At 42.7% G+C, this 16,080-nt stretch overlaps 1 long non-coding RNA gene across 1 annotated transcript in view; it reads right to left on the reverse strand.

Moving 5' to 3' along the window:
• Positions 1 to 9,437: 9,437 nt before the first annotated feature.
• Positions 9,438 to 16,080, reverse strand: part of LOC146817973 (uncharacterized) — a 227,424-nt gene continuing 220,781 nt past the window's right edge. The window contains exon 4 of the long non-coding RNA XR_014962605.1: positions 9,438 to 10,288. This is a non-coding gene — a long non-coding RNA (uncharacterized LOC146817973). The remainder of the gene's footprint in view (positions 10,289 to 16,080) is intronic.

The following is a 16,080-nucleotide window of genomic DNA, read 5'->3' on the forward strand; positions in this document are numbered from 1 at the left end:
ATGTATTTGCATTACTGACTGCAACCTCAAACCCCACTCGGTTGTGAATACTGTGCATGATTCCACAGGATAAGCAGCTGACTGTGTGCTAAGAGTCTGCTTCTGCACAAAAAAAATAGCTCCCCCTTTCCATCTAATGCAAATGTAAAATCACCAGAGCAATACGCAATAAATCTCTGCCTGTAATTCCTATTTGCACACAGAGTCATGTTTTCATATTAGTCTGAAAACGAAATTTCTTTGCCAATTTGAAAGCACACTTACTACTCTTTTTTTTGGCAAGTGATAAGTACTTTTACAGACTGACACATTATGAATCCACTTTTCAGATTCTTAAAAAAGCACATGTCCAAACAACATTTTCAGACCAGCAACATGTGTAACCTGGGTGACTGACTACAGTCCAGCAAGGGCAACCAGCCTTAGTGATGCTGAATGTATTTGCATTACTGACTGAAACCTCAAACCCCACTCGGTTGTGAATACTGTGCATGATTCCACAGGATAAGCAGCTGGCTGTGTGCTAAGACTCTGCTTCTGCATAAAAAAATACCTCCCCCTTTCCATCTAATGCAAATGTAAAATCACCAGAGCAATACCAAACAGCTTTCTGAGACCAGCAACATGTGTAATCTGGGTGACTGACTACACTCCAGCAAGGGCAACCAGCCTTAGTGATGCTGAATGTATTTGCATTACTGAGTGCAACCTCAAACCCTAAAAGTATTCCTTATTTATACCAGTACACCTTAATTTATCGTGAAAACATAGTCCATATTATTTTACATGTTCCTCACATTTAAATTTCTCCCAAAACAGAAAATCATAAACACAACTTCAACAAAAGGAATTCCAATTCTATTATTCATTTCTTAATTTACCATATACATCCCCTCTCAAACTCTAAACTCACCTTTAAAATTAGTTAGTTGTGAAAGAAATGTGGCACTCAAACAGCAGATTATCAGAGCCAGGATCTCTGTTCTGTGCACCTCTCTCCTCTCAGCAGAACCAGATAATGGCAAAGTTTCCCTCTATTTTTCCACACATATACATGTTAGGTTCAAATCTCAGTGCTTCCCTCTTTTTTTCAAATGTAATCACACATTTCTATTGGTTGGAAACCAACCCTTTTCCAAAAGTACGCTTCCCCCAACTTGACTTCAGCCTAGTACCCTTCCCCCAACTTGACTTCTGCCTGCTACCATAGCAACAGCTCTTGAAACACTGCTGTGTAGAGTTAGGTCAGAAGTTCACCACACAATGTTTCATTTTCAAAGAGCAGGAGTGCTTGACTTTTCAAACCTAACAGCAAATCCATAGTACTGTTCTTTGGTAACACATTTTTCTGTACCAATAAAAAAACATGCTTCTATAAATTTACACATACAGCCTAGTTTTTTTTGTAGAATGGTATGAAACAGCCAATCAGTTCTTTTTTTTATAAAAAAATATGTATGCCCCCATTTCCAAACTGTCTTTCATTTCTTTTTACCATTCTACTGAATTACACCTCCTGAGTGCATCCAGTTCTCCTTTGAAGATGTTCACAGTGTGGATTGTAGGGCACAGCTATGTCTTCTGGAGTGAAAAGTATGCAGAGAAAACTGGTATGGTGAGAGACCTTGCTTTGCCAAATGTAGACATTAAATGGATTGGTCAGAGAGGGTTAAAGTGGCACCAATTGATGCCATTGGTGAAATCCTTCATGCAAATCCAACACCCTGACCTCATAATAGTGCACTGTGGTGGCAATGACCTAGGCACTTTGACTGGGGTAGGTCTGGAAATGCTTATGAAGGAGACCTTTGCACAACTGTTTTCACTTTTCCCTAAAACTGCCTTTGTGTTTTCTAACATATGCCAAAGGCAAAAATGGAACTGGTCCAATCATTTTTGTCCACAGATTGACAAAGCAAGAAAGCACGTCAACAAATCTGTTTCTGCTTTCCTCCGTGACTATGCTATGGGTTCCATTTACCACAACAACTTGCGTTACGACATGCAAGACATTTATAGAGGAGATGGTGTACACTTCACTGATGAAGGAAACAGAGTCTTCCTCTTGAACCTTAGACTCTGCATCGGTACTTACTTGTAGGTACCACTAAAAAATCACTTAATAAACACAACGGCTCTTTTTAGAGCCCCCTAATATCTAAACACTTAAATCTGCATTTCATTTCTTTTTTTTCTTTTTTTTTTACTGTACGCGTACGGTGAGCTTACCGTACGCGTACCCCGCGATTTTTTTTTAAAATTAATAAATGTTTTTTTTGTACTTTTCTGTCCTTCTTTGACCCCCTTTCAAATGTTAGGGGGTCTGAAACTCTCTTCCTTGCCCCCTTTTCAAGTTATCACCCTTTTTTTTCTGAGTGAAACACACGAAATGGCGGCCGCCGCTTCCTGGTTTCGACCGATTCGAATGTTTACTAAGATCTAACAGCCAATCAGAATCGCGCTCGCTCACGTCACCGTACGCGTACGGTAAGCGCACCGTAAGCGCACCGTAAGCTGGCTCAGATATATATATTGATTTAAAGGCTATTTTCTCAGAATCTACTGAACAGATTTACACCAAACCTACAAAAGGCACTTCCTTGACCTGTAGACTACCTCTCTGCCAAATTTCAAGGAACTCTGTTCAGCCGTTCGGGCTGTAGCTGTGTCTAAAGGTCCTATGGAAAAATGCATGGGAAAAACGTGTTTTGGGACCCCCCTTTTATCTCAGCCCCCACTTGACGAATCCCCCCGAGACTTTCAGGGTAGGAGCGGAGCGTAGCGCCCCATTAGTTTTGAAAATTTCGCGAAGATTCGTCGACCAGCGCCAAAGTTATTCAAAATAGAATGTTGCGGTTTTCCTATGGAAACAGGGTCCTAACTATAACTACCTACTGGCGACCGCCAGTAGGTAATATATATATAAAGATATATATATATCTATATATATAGATATATATTACCTACTGACGGTCGCCAGTAGGTAGTTATAGTTAGGACCTAGTTTCCATAGAAAAATCATTTTTTTAATTTGCCAATATCTTTGGCGCCGTTTGACGAATCTTCACGAAAGTTTCCCAAAAAAAGGTGCACTCAGGTCAGGTTCTGTCTTGAAAGCTTTGGGGTGATTCGTCAAGCGAGGGCCTCTCTGAATGAAAAAAATTTAAAAGAGGCAAGGCCGGGGGGATGGGGTCCCTGGGGCCAGAAGTGCCTTGGGGCCCCCCTTCCTGAATAAAAACATCAATTAATAAATAAAAAAGAGGCAAAGCCCCAGGGGATGGGGTCCCTGGGGCAGATAAAGGCATCGGGAGGGGGGCCGCGCGGCCCCCTTCCTGTTTTTTAATTTTTTATTTCAATTGTGGTAGGCCCTGGGAGATGGGTTCCCCAGGGCCCAAAATAGATTGAAAGAAGAGGGGCCACACAGCTCCCCTTCTATCAAACTTGCTTTTAAAAAAAACCGGCATCTCGCGAGGCCCCTTCCCCTGCCTGCACCACTCTGCAAATGTGCCCCTGACACATTCTAAGTTGGGGAATTAAGTCCCCTTGAATACTGATGGTCCCTGTGGGCCAACAAGCCCACCAGGTACCTCAAGTAAGTGCCACACAGCTGGATTGCAGAGTGGTGGTCCGAGGCCATGTCCCTTTTTACACCACTCTGCAAACGCACCTCTTGGTGCACTGCTGGTGGGGTGATGAGGTCCTCTTATGCCCTGAGGACCTCAGGACACAAGTTGACTTCAGCCCACGAGCAGCAGTGTGCCAGGAGGCGCATTTGCTGAGTGGTGTAAAAAGGGGACTTGGCCTCAGACCACTCTCAGCAATCCAGCTGTGTGGGCTTACTGGAGGTACCTGGTGGGCTAGTTGGCCCCCAGTGACCCTCATGAGGAAAGGGGACTTCATCCCCCAACCAAGAGCGCGCCAGGAGGTGCATTTGCAGAGTGGTGGAGAAAGGGGGCGTGGCCTGTATCCACCTCTGAGCAATCCCACTGTGTGAGGATTACTAGAGATAAGAGGTAGGCTAGTTGGCCCCTAAGGACCCCAGCAATTAAGGGGACTTCAATCCCAATCCAAGAGTGCGCCAGGGAGCACATTTGCAGAGTGATGGGCAAAGGGGGTGTGGCCCAGTTATGAGAATTTAGCAATCTTGCTGTGTGGTACTTAAAGGAGGTAATAGGAGGGGTAGTTGGCCCCCAATGATATCCTTGGGGGCCAGCTACCCCTCTTGTTACCTCCAGTGAGTCCCACACAGTAAGATTGCTAAGAAGTGTTCGGAGGCCACACCCCCTTTCTCTACCACTCTGCAAACGTGCCTCCTGGCAGACTACGGGATGGGGAATGAAGTCCACTTTTCTCCTGAGGGAGTTTGGGGGCCAAGAAACCCTCCTGGTACCTCCTGTAAGTCCTATGCAGTGGAATTCCTGAGTGCTGGCCGGAGGCCCAGCTCCCTTTCTCTACCACTCTGCAAATGTGACTACCAGTTAAAAAAGCATCTTTCTGCACCTCTGACTTCGAGGTAGTTTTATTGCCCCTGCCATATTATTTACTAGGGCCTCACAGGGGAGGTCATGCCAATCACAGGAGTACCCAAACCCATTATGACCCTAGTGTATGTAGGTGTTTTCACTGTATTCTAAGTGTCTTTTAGCATAGCACTGGCTCTAGGCCTGGTTAGTCAGAGTCAGTTGACACCAGTCAGCAAAACGCTGGGGGCACAGGATGACTTTGAAACAAGGCCTCTTTCTGCACCTCTGTTGGTTCTTTCTGCATATCTCTTGCTTCTTTCTGCACCGTTCTTTGCCTTTCTGGACTTCTGTTGCCCCTTTCTGCATTTCTCTTCCTTCTTTCTGCACCTTTCTTCCTCTTTCTGCATATGTCCTACCTATGTAGGCATAGTTTGAAATTAGCATTTCAAACACCTTTGAAATTCACTGGAAAAACAATAAGTTTCAGGGATGTTATAGTTAGAAATTAGCATTTCAAAACCTTTGAAATTCACTGAAAAAACCATAGGTTTCAGGGACGTTAGAGTTAGAAAGTAGCATTTAAAAAACATTAGAAATTCACTGAAAAACCATAGGTTTCAGAGACGTTATGGTTAGTTGGACATTTCACTCATACAAAACCAGTGATATTTAGAGTAGTCTACATTTTTTTGATATCTCAGGCTTCCACTTCTCCCCACATATTAAGCACATATCTTTTCACTGAGCCATTCAATCCCACCTCCCTGACTGCATCATACAGTCCATGAGCTTTGTTCAGTATACCTATATCGCAGGACAGGACCAGAGTATGTACAAGAAGATCTCTTCCTGCCACACAGGCATAAGCCCAGATTTAGATCTTGACAGTCTTACTGCTGTTCTACCACAGCAGCAGTCCCAAGTACTCCGCCAAGTCAATGGTCTTTCGCCTGCCACATTTAGATGCATTCAGACTAACTTGCCGTCCATGTCGACAGAGTGTTTCCCGCTATGGTCGCAGCTCATCACTGCCGACACAGCAGACTTCAATGCTAGTGTATAGTACTCTGTCATTGTCAGAGTGGTGGGTTCCCGCTGAGCAGATTTATAATTCACAGTTGTGCCAGATGATCTCCTAGGGGGAGTTCCCAGACAGAGGGAGTCCGTTGTGGTATGCGCAGAATAATGCACCATCACTATCGCCATTGGATGACTGCTAGTATAACACATCTGATGTCCACTGGAACAATGGAAACACCTGCATACCACAATAGAAAGCACATTCTATTTCCAACCATGATCCTTAGCCATTTCACTGCACCACAACATTTTCTAGCAGAATGTTTACCAGTTAAGTGAGGTTATTTTGTTGCTTTTCCCTGTTTCTTGTCCATTTATCTTCTTTCATTTATTTATTTATTTGAGGTTAATTAGATTGATTTATTCATTTTAATTTTCACAATGCTAGGACCCAAAAATCCCCATTTTACTGAGGGCGAATTGTCAGTCATGGTAGATGAAATCATAAAAGTAAAGCCACAATTGTTTGGAGCCCAAGTCCAAAATACAACCCTATCTCAGAAAAGGCAAATGTGGGTCAGCATAGTTAACAGAATGAATGCTGTAGCCAACAACCTGCACACACAGGAGGAAATTAGGAAGAGGTGGAATGACAAGCAGGGGAGGGCGTATTCTCTTGCCTTCAAGAATCACCTGGATGCCCAGAGGACTGGTGGTGTTCATATTTATGTTTTTGAGATTTATAGAGTGCTCAAATACCCGTAGGTGTCTCGGCGCTAAGGACGGCAGCATGAAACCTATACCAGAAGACTTATTGTTCGAATAGCCATGTTTTCGTCATTCTTCTGAACGTAAGTAATGACTAGGAGGTTCTGATATGTAGTGGAAGCGAGTTCCAAAGTTTAGCAGCTGCGACAATGAAGCGTTTGTCGCCCCAGGCGGCTGTTTTGGTGCGAGGCACTTTAAACAGAAATGCTGTAGATGAGCGAAGCGCCCGGGAAGGAGTATAGGCTGCCAGGTCATTAATCAAAAATTGAGGCCCTATGTTACGCTTTTTTTTTTATACGCAATACATAAGGCCTTGAACATGATGCGGTTCTTCACAGGGAACCAGTGGTATTTGTGGATAACCTGAGATATTGGCTTATATTTAGGAGTTCCTGAGAGCATCCTGGCGGCTGCATTTTGGATAGTTTGAAACTTGCGAATGACTTTATTTTGAGCATTCAAAAGAAGCCCGTTGCAGTAGTCAATGGTTGACATAATTAGAGTACTGACAAGAGTTTTTCCTGAAGTCAAGAGAAGAAATTTGAATTTTCTTAATCATGCGCAGTTTATAGAAAGCAGCAGAAACCACAGAATTGGCATGAGGGAGGAAAGTTAGTTTATCATCAAATATGACTCCTAAATTCCTAACCTTGGTAACTGGGGAGGGTGGAGAGCCCAAAGACAGTGGCCACCAGGTAGAGGACCAAGCTGGGGCTAGCTTGCCGAAGATCATGACTTCTGTTTTTTCAGAATTTAATTTGAGACAATTAGTGGTCATCCAGTCACTGATGGCCAGTAGGCCTCCTTGGAATTTTTCGGCTACTTCTTTTCCGTCAATATGTATGGTCAACACCAACTGAGTGTCGTCGGCATAAGATGTGAGACCCAGCCCATGTCTCCTGATGATTCTAGCCAGGTCTGCCACATAGACATTAAAAACGGTAGGGCTCAAGGACGAACCCTGCGGGACACCACAGGGAAGACTTAGTTGAGAGGACTGGAAGGTGCCATCACCTGGAAGGTGAATCTCCTAGGACGTCTTTAAAGCTCATGCCCCGGGAGGAGAAGGTTTTGCAGATCCTACAACTTGAAGGCTTGACAGGGATACTTCGTGGAGTGGAGTCTGGTAAGTTACACTTTACAAAGTCTCACTAAACCTCAATGACCTGTTTGTTCTCAACTTGTCAATGTGGCCTGCACATATTTTGCTCACAGACAAACCTCAAAGTATCAGTATCAAACATTTTGGTTTGCTTGTGTGAATGTTTTGTGTTGCATCTAAAATTACAGGTGTTCATCTCCATTACATGCCACATCATGGTATGGTAAGTGCTAGAACACCAAATAACCCATTACCCATATGTGTGCCACATTGTAAGTGTCTTCCCATTTCAACTGCAAAGTTTCCACAGGCATGTCACACTAATTATTTTACAAGTGGGAAGTTGTCTTTGATGTGACTGCCACCACCATGATTCCCTCTTTTTGATTTGTCAAAAGAATATTGCTATGTCCTATTGCTCATTCTCTCTTATCTAACATATTTCCACATATGGCAAAGTGTCACGTAGTGATCAATCCCTATTCAATACTCTCTTCTGAAAAATGGTTTATATTGTCTCCTGATTGGTGTCCTGTTCTTCTCAACCAATTGAAGCAATGTCATGACTTTCACAAATCAAACTGTGTTGATCCAAAAAATTGTAAGGCATGAAAATTACTATGCTGAATATAAGTGGTAATTGCAAAAATTGACTCTGCACTGTTCACATGAGGACTAATGCCAAGCATCCATCCATGTTGTGTAAAAGTTTTGAAGTCTGCTAGGCCTTGGGATTGTCAATTACACATTTCACCTCTCCACTGTGTTGGGTTGAATGGTTGGGAGATGCTAGCTACACTTCCTAATCACTTCATAAACATTTCAGGACATATTTTTACCTTATTTGAAGCTGTACTGTTTGAAAATTGCAAAAAATAGGGTAATATGTCCAGTACCACTGAAACCTTTCATCATAATAATTTCTACCTTTTTTTTCTTCTATGTATCTACATTGTTTGTCTAAAAACGTTTGGATGTATAATACACACTTTTACCTATAACATTTTTCTCAATTTTCAATAGGTCCAATTGGCAGGCCATATGGCCAGGAAACATCCATTGAAAAGACCTCCACTCTGGCTTAGGATCAAGCCTTTAGTGAGGAAACCACTCCTGGTAATCTGGATGATGATGAGAGTCCAGGTTCATCTGGTCAGTTTGGGCAGATTGCTCCAGTGAGTCTCACTGGCCCACACCACCACCTCCCACCCCCGGTTGAAACACCTCCACTGACAGAAGCCTCCACTTCCTGTGTTCTTACCACTGTAACACTGATCGTGTGACCCCCAGTCCTGGAAAATGTTGAGACCACAGCACAACCAGCTCCAGCTCACCAAGGACCCAGTCGGATGGGACACACTGGGTCAAGGTCACAGGGTGGTGGGGATAGGGGTCATAGAAGGGATTCTGTCAGCCAGCATAGTGAGGTCACTCGGGTCACTCTCACCCAGACCACCACCAATCATATCTTGGGAGCCTATCATCAGTCCCAAGACATGATGGGCCAGGTACTTCATGAGCTCTGGGACATAGAGCAGCAGCTGCAGAGGGCTCTCAATTATCAGATGAAGGCTCACAACTCCAATATGGGCTCCCTGACTAGGACGCTGCAGGACATTACACCCATATGTGCAGGGCTTTCCCAGCACCATCTACCACTTCCGATCGTGGGCCTACAATATCTGGCCATCTACAACTGCCACAGCCACAGGAAGGGAGCCCTTGCCACAGGAAGAACCACCTGCAGCCACCCCAGGCTCTGCAACTATGGACCCCCCACCCACAGGAGGGGACATTTACCCAAAAAATCATGAGATAAGGATGGCAAGACCTCTACCACCAGCAAGAAACCTCAACCCTAATTTTCTCAAGGGTGTGACTACGATTCACTCTGCGGACTATTTTTGGACACATTTACCTTTCTAATACCAGCCGTATTTTGGACATTGGCCTTCAAATAATTTTGGCTCTCCAACTATAGTTTCATTTACTATGACTAACTTCTTCACTTGTTGGTCTGCTTTTTCTTTTTTACCCTGTTTAATTTCTTCACGTTTAGCTCAATAAATTCTCAACTCAAAAACTCATAGACTGGTGTTTTATATCTCAACGCTATCAATGCATTTGTTTCCTTCCATCGTAACTTTACAATGATAAAAATAAAACAAGAAAATTTGCAAGTAGGTAATGTTTTTCTCAAGTTCTCAACAATGACTTTCAAAAAATAAACCATTTAACCATCTACTACTATGTTTATTCCAGTTGATCATTAATTGTCTATCAATATTTTGACTAGCATAACAATCCATACATGATACTAATACTCAGCGCCAGTTTTCACATTTCCAGTTCCAGACCTTGCCAATATGGAAGAAGGGGTTATAGCCCAAACAATCTGATTGAATAAGCAAATTATCATTGACTATGGTCATCTGCTGTAGCCAGATCTTCTGGGTCACATAAAGTCTAGCACCAATAGAGAAAAATATAATAGCAGTACTAAATTTTGTAGACAGAGAATCATTCCAATCCACTGTTCCAGTATCTGGTGGAATGTCACAACCAAGTTTCAGTGGTGTGCCACAAGAAGTATGTCCTGCAATGATGAGACACACCAACAGCTACATACACTTTACACTCAATGAGGATTTTACCAATGGGAAGCTTTGTCTCCAATACCACATGAGGCTTGAGCTAATGATGGTACACATATTGCCTTAGTGCCAAAACACCACAGAGAACAAGTACAATGTAATCTTCAAATCTTCCATTCGATCACAGTGCAAGTTGCCTTGGTACAAGAGTTGTACACCTAAAGTATGTATCTGTCTTATCCAGGATTAATCCATGTTTCTTTTGTACTTTGAAGAGCACCGTATACGTGTAAATGTCACAATTCTGAAATGCCATAATGAAGGTGACATGGTGAAGGAACCTGAAACAGATCAAAACAAAAAGATTACCAATCAAACATAACATAGCAGACACACTACAAAGACATTTTTTGGAGGACACAGTTTCACAAAACAATCAGAGATAAACAATGTAACTGAACGCAATAGTCAATGTGTCAAAACGTTGACCAACAAACACCTTTGGTCTGAATTTCTCTGAAGTTGCCCTTCCTAACATACTACCACAACATACTTCTCTCATCATTACATCAATAGTTGAGATGGGCGGCATATTCCGTTCTGCCACTGGAGTTTGGGGAGTTTTGCCACTTAGCACTCCACTTTGAGTGTGAAGTTCGGAAAAAAAACTGCCTAGTGGAGCAGAGTTTACCAGCACGCCACTCACTCACCCTTAAATGAGAAAATCTTGTAGAAAGCAATAGAGTAAAACACATGGAGCATCGACTTGACTACCAGATGGTGTTACATTGTGCCTAAAGTTTAAAGAAACATTTTGGGCCCGATTCACCGAATTAACTTAAGACAAAATCCTAAACTTACTACTTTTGGTATTCACAGAATGCACTTACTACTTTTGGTATTCACAGAATGCACTTACTACTTTTAGTATTCACAGATTGGATTTACGACTACTAACTTTACGTCTGCACTCGGGCTGGAAATTCCGGCCCGGAGGCGGAGCTTCTGGCCCGGAGGTGGGGCTTCCGGCCCAGAGGCGGAGCTTCCGGCCCGGAGGTGGGGATTCCGGCCAGTGGCGGAGATTTAGCCATGGCCAAAATCTCCACCTCTGGGCCGGAAGCTCCGCCTCTGGCCCAGAAGCCCCGCCTCTGGGCTGGAAGCTCCGCCTCCGGGCCGGAATTTCCAGCCTGAGTGCGGATGTAAAGTTAGTAGTCGTAAATCCATACTGTGAATACCAAAAGTAGTAAGTGCATTCTGTGAATACCAAAAGCAGTAAGTGCATTCTGTGAATACCAAAATGGTAGTAAGTTTAGGATTTTGTCTTAAGTTAGTTCTGTGAATCGGGCCCTGTAACTTTAAGTCAAACAAACTAGTGGACGAAAACCATATCCCGCAAGTCAGTTTAACTCTTGCTGCCGCTTAGCGTCCCTTTGATACTCGTTTTATAAGTGCAAACCAAATATCTTTTTTTTTTATGTTTCCTTTGTTTTCATTTATTTTAAATGGTTAGATTGAGTTTAATCTGGTCACAAGATCTGACTGTGCAGAACAGTACAGGCCACGAGTGTTGTTTACTGGTTGTGAGTGGTTTCTTTGGGATGTGTGTTACATTCCAAGAGGTGCAGGAGTCTAAGCTCTGCTAATGAGGAGCTCTGTAATGAGGAGCCCAGCAGACACTGCAGCCTATTGCCTCAGGTCAAGAACGCTGAGGGTTTGAGTCTGGCAGAGAGTTGGCACTTTTTCAGTTTCCTTTTGCGGAGCAGAACCTGATGTCCGGGAAGGCAGAATTGTGGGCAGCCGTGGGGTGTATTCAGAGGGAACAACTCTCAGTGTACAGGTATGAGTTGGAGAATGAAAATGGGATTGGCTGTGAGAAAACACATTCTGAGGAAATCTTTGTGTGCAAGATCCTGTGACTATATTTGGCGGTCACTGAAAGGATGTGGCTATAACTCAGGCAGTCAGCAAGAAGACAATATAACATGGAATTAAGGTGATATTGTTACACTTTGCTTTAACACCTAATGGGAAGATACCAGCTTCAGAAATAACCACTTAAACAGAGAAAATAATATAATGTGCACCCTGTAATGCATTTAATAAGTGTATATTTCAGTGCGGACTCGTGGTCAGTTTCAAGGCGAAGCTATGTTTGGGGTAGTGAACCCGTGCCCTGGGGGACATTGTCTGTACACCCCTTCTAAAGAATATAGCACTTTTTTGTTACAGCACAGAAAACCAAACAAACACCTTTTGGCAGCTAGTTATGTACATTACAAACGTTTGACCTTCGGTCTGATATCATACATTCCTACTAAGTTACAAACAATACCAAAAGGTGGATGTATTTCGATAGTTTAAGCTGGTGGGCACTTTAATGGATTTTCTAGCAAACTTGCTGATCATTGGTCTTTCTTACGGTCAACATTTTGCTCTTCAGAGCTAAATCATGGTAGCCAGGCACCTTGGATATGAGCGTCCCTGTGATGCAATCATATAACACATTTCACGCTCAACACCAGCTGGAGCAATTATGGAACAATACGTATCATTTCAAAGCATTTTCTATGTAAAGTGGTGTAAAGTGCTCTCTCAAGCCACATAACTAGACTCCCCAAGGCAGATGAAATCGGCATAGATATATGGCAAGCATTATTCCATATTTTAGCTAAAGTTGCCGGAATTCGCCTTTTCAAAAGAAGTACCTGTCACAATGCCTTAAATAGATACTCGCCTTTTCTTTGACTCTACATTCTGATTCCTGAGCACTGCACAAACAGTTACCAAGCCCATTAAAGGGGCAGGAGCATTTTTCATTGCTGCACATCTCCAGTGCAGTACACAGTGACGTAAAGACATAGGTGCAGGGACTGCCCCAGCAAGGTAACTTAACTCATGTACAGGCATAAAAAAACTATGTTTGAGTAATAAGCTCACTGCCGGGAAGGCGGGCTGTGCACACCGAGGCAGCAGTCACTTTAGGCACAGGATTATTATGGGCTGATAAAGTTTTCCCTTCAGCGGAAGTGTAAGGTGATTGAGCAGCTTTAGCCCTCTATCAACGCAAGTGTGAGGCAGCATGCCCAGCCGTGATTAAGGATTGTAGAGGTCTTCATTAATCATGCCTAGGGGTGGCTGAGAAATTCTCTGCTCGCTCCCAGAAATCTAAGCAATTTGGCGGAGTTCTTCAGCAACTCAGTAGAATTCCGTAGAGTGAAATTCTTCGAGCTCCGTCCAGGCCTAATCAATAGTTGGTGTAACAGTAAAAGTGATAGCATGTAAAGATATACTTATACTCATAAGAAGAAGTTGTCAGTAACATCTTGAAGTAAGTCAACTCCTTCCTCTTCACCACTATCATCTTCATTTAGCATTTCAGAATCCTCACCCGGTGGCTCTTCATTGTCTCCATACTCTGCGATATAAGAGATGTTCCATTGCAGGGTGATATTGTGGAGCATGCTGCTGGCCACGGTGATTTTGCATACCTTATCAGGTGAGTAGAGGAGGTCTCCACCAGTTTTGTTCAGACAACAAAATCTTGCCTTTAGGAGTCTAAAAACCCGCTCCACTGGCCGCCTTGTTATTCCATGGGCCTCATTGAAGCAGAATTCCCCTGGCATTGTTGGATATCTCAGCAGTGCCAACAACCATGGTTGGTTGGAATTAGCTGAATCTCCTAGATGGAAGACAAAAAAGTGCCAAAAAATGTAATACAATGTCAGATTATTCAACTAGAAATTCCCCAAACAACATTCTGAAAGATTGCACTGACCAACAAGCCAGGCCCTCTCAGGTCCAAGTTGCGACATTTGTAGGAGTATGCAGCTGTTCCGTAGTACAATGGAATCATGGGCAGAGCTGGGGAACCACATACAGAGGCTTGTGATGTACAAATCCGATAAGCAGAAAACTTCCACGTTGATTGCATGGAAGTACTACGAATTCCGGTAGACCTATTATCTGGCATGTGGTAGCACTAAGGCAGTATGTGTGCCATCAATTGTTTCAACCACATGTGGTAGGTGACCCAAACCATAAAAGTCCCCCTACACATAGGCTAAATCCTGCTGCTGTGGAAACTGGATGAAGCTGTTGATGTGTCTCATCATTGAAGATATAACTTCTAGTAGCACACCACTGAAAGTTGGTTGTGACATTCCACCAGATACTGCCACAGTCTATTAGAAGGATCTGGTTGCCACAAAATGAAGTGCTGCCATGAGTTTGACAATTGGTGTAATAGATGTGGGATTTCTGTTGTGAGGCTGAAGATGTGGCTCCAGTTGATGACCTAAATCTGGTTTAGTTTGCCTATTCAATCTGAACATCTTGATTATATCCTTTTCTTCCATGGTAACAAGGTCTGGAAATGGGCGGTACACCTGAGGTTGTCATCTCCTCACTCACTCAGGGTTCATATGTATGCATTGGTAAAACATTTGAACTTTGTCCCCATTTTCTACACCAACACATTTGACATTTAACACTAAAGTCATGTAGTTAAATACAAATTATGGTTTTACTAAATATTTTATTCAAACATTTGCTTTTTGCCCTTTATTCTTCGCAAATTACATTTATAGCCTAAAATATATTGAAAATAAAAAAGTGTAAATTACAAATTTTAAATGTATTATTTACACTTTATTCTTTTTAAAATAACATTTCCTCCAAAAATACCATCAACGGAGGTGTAACAACACTGCGCTAATATCGCATTTCAGCACAGTAACACACTACATATACATTTTTTTTAAAGAGAATAAGTGCCCATCAAAGTGTGAATATGTAAACAAACTAGCCACCATTTTGAGTGGTGGTGATGCACTGAACAGTTACAAACACATTATTTTAAACTTCTAAAATGCTTGGTGCCTGACCTCTCCAATAGAACATTTGGAATCAGACGGGCATGGCGGCAGTTGATGGTGTAGTAGGTGGTAAACTCCACAACAGACACAGCCATAGGCTAATGTTGGTGATAGTAACATACGAAGGTCAATGGCTATGTCCGTCTACGCTGGCGATCACGTACGTCGCATTGGAAAAAGAGCTCACTTGCCTCCTAGCACTGCTGCCATCAAGACCTCCTCCACTTTTGCTGCTGATGCCAGGTCTGGCAGGTGAGAGGGCCCCTGCCTTCTCACCAGATGAGCTGGAGTTGCTGCCACTCCCCCATATGGCCAGCTCTATGGCTCACCGAAAGAAGAGGTACGAGTCTAAAATGTACATTGGAATCAGTCTAACTGTTTTTTTTCCATTAAGACTACAATGTCCCTTTGAGTTACTGGGTGAAGTGTAGTTAGTGATGTGAAGTGTTATATTCTGTTACATACAGATGACAATGATGTTGTCGATTTCTAAGCAATTTACAGTGTTAAAAAACAACATTGGTATGTGGTGTTTGTTTAAAGCACTAGATTCTAATTGCTGTGTATGTAGGGATATATATATGTATATGTTTGAATTTCATGTGCAACATTGGAAACTTATATCATGGAAATTAAAAAACACATTATATACTCTTTACAACTGTACATCATTGTGTTCTGTACAAACCAAATGAAAATGATGTTAGCTATGTGTATTGTCCCACAGATCACTCAGCCTAGATCAGGGCCCCACAAACAGTTGTGTGGGAGCTACCAGTAGCTCCTAGACACCTTCAGAGTAGCACACAGCCTTGAAGTAATTTATTAGATGGGCACAAGGTCATGTTTGCATGTGAAAGTTTAGAGAAGGTTGTGTTCATCTGACATCATGATCATCAGGCTACAGATAACAAGGCCTGACAATGAGTCATGCTCAGTCAGAATAATAGACCAGGCTGTGGCTGAGTCTCAGGGGCAAACAACTGAAGCACTGAGGTATATTTGTCAGAATGACAGTTGAAAGGGAGAGTTACCTAACTTCTCGATTTAACATTTGAAAGTGTGTCATGGCCACACTAAATGCCCCTTACTCACAGCAGCCACTATTTACTGTGCCATAAGTGTTTATCTTGCTGCATATTTAGTGAAACTATTTCACAAAGATACAACACACTTCAAATAACTAGAGATATTTTCGGATTAAAAAGTGAGAACATCTTTGCAATGTACTGAAGTGTATTAGAAAAGTTTCAAGCACT

Source organism: Triturus cristatus, chromosome 6 (assembly GCF_964204655.1).
Source record: "Triturus cristatus chromosome 6, aTriCri1.1, whole genome shotgun sequence".
Classification (NCBI taxonomy): domain Eukaryota; kingdom Metazoa; phylum Chordata; class Amphibia; order Caudata; family Salamandridae; genus Triturus; species Triturus cristatus.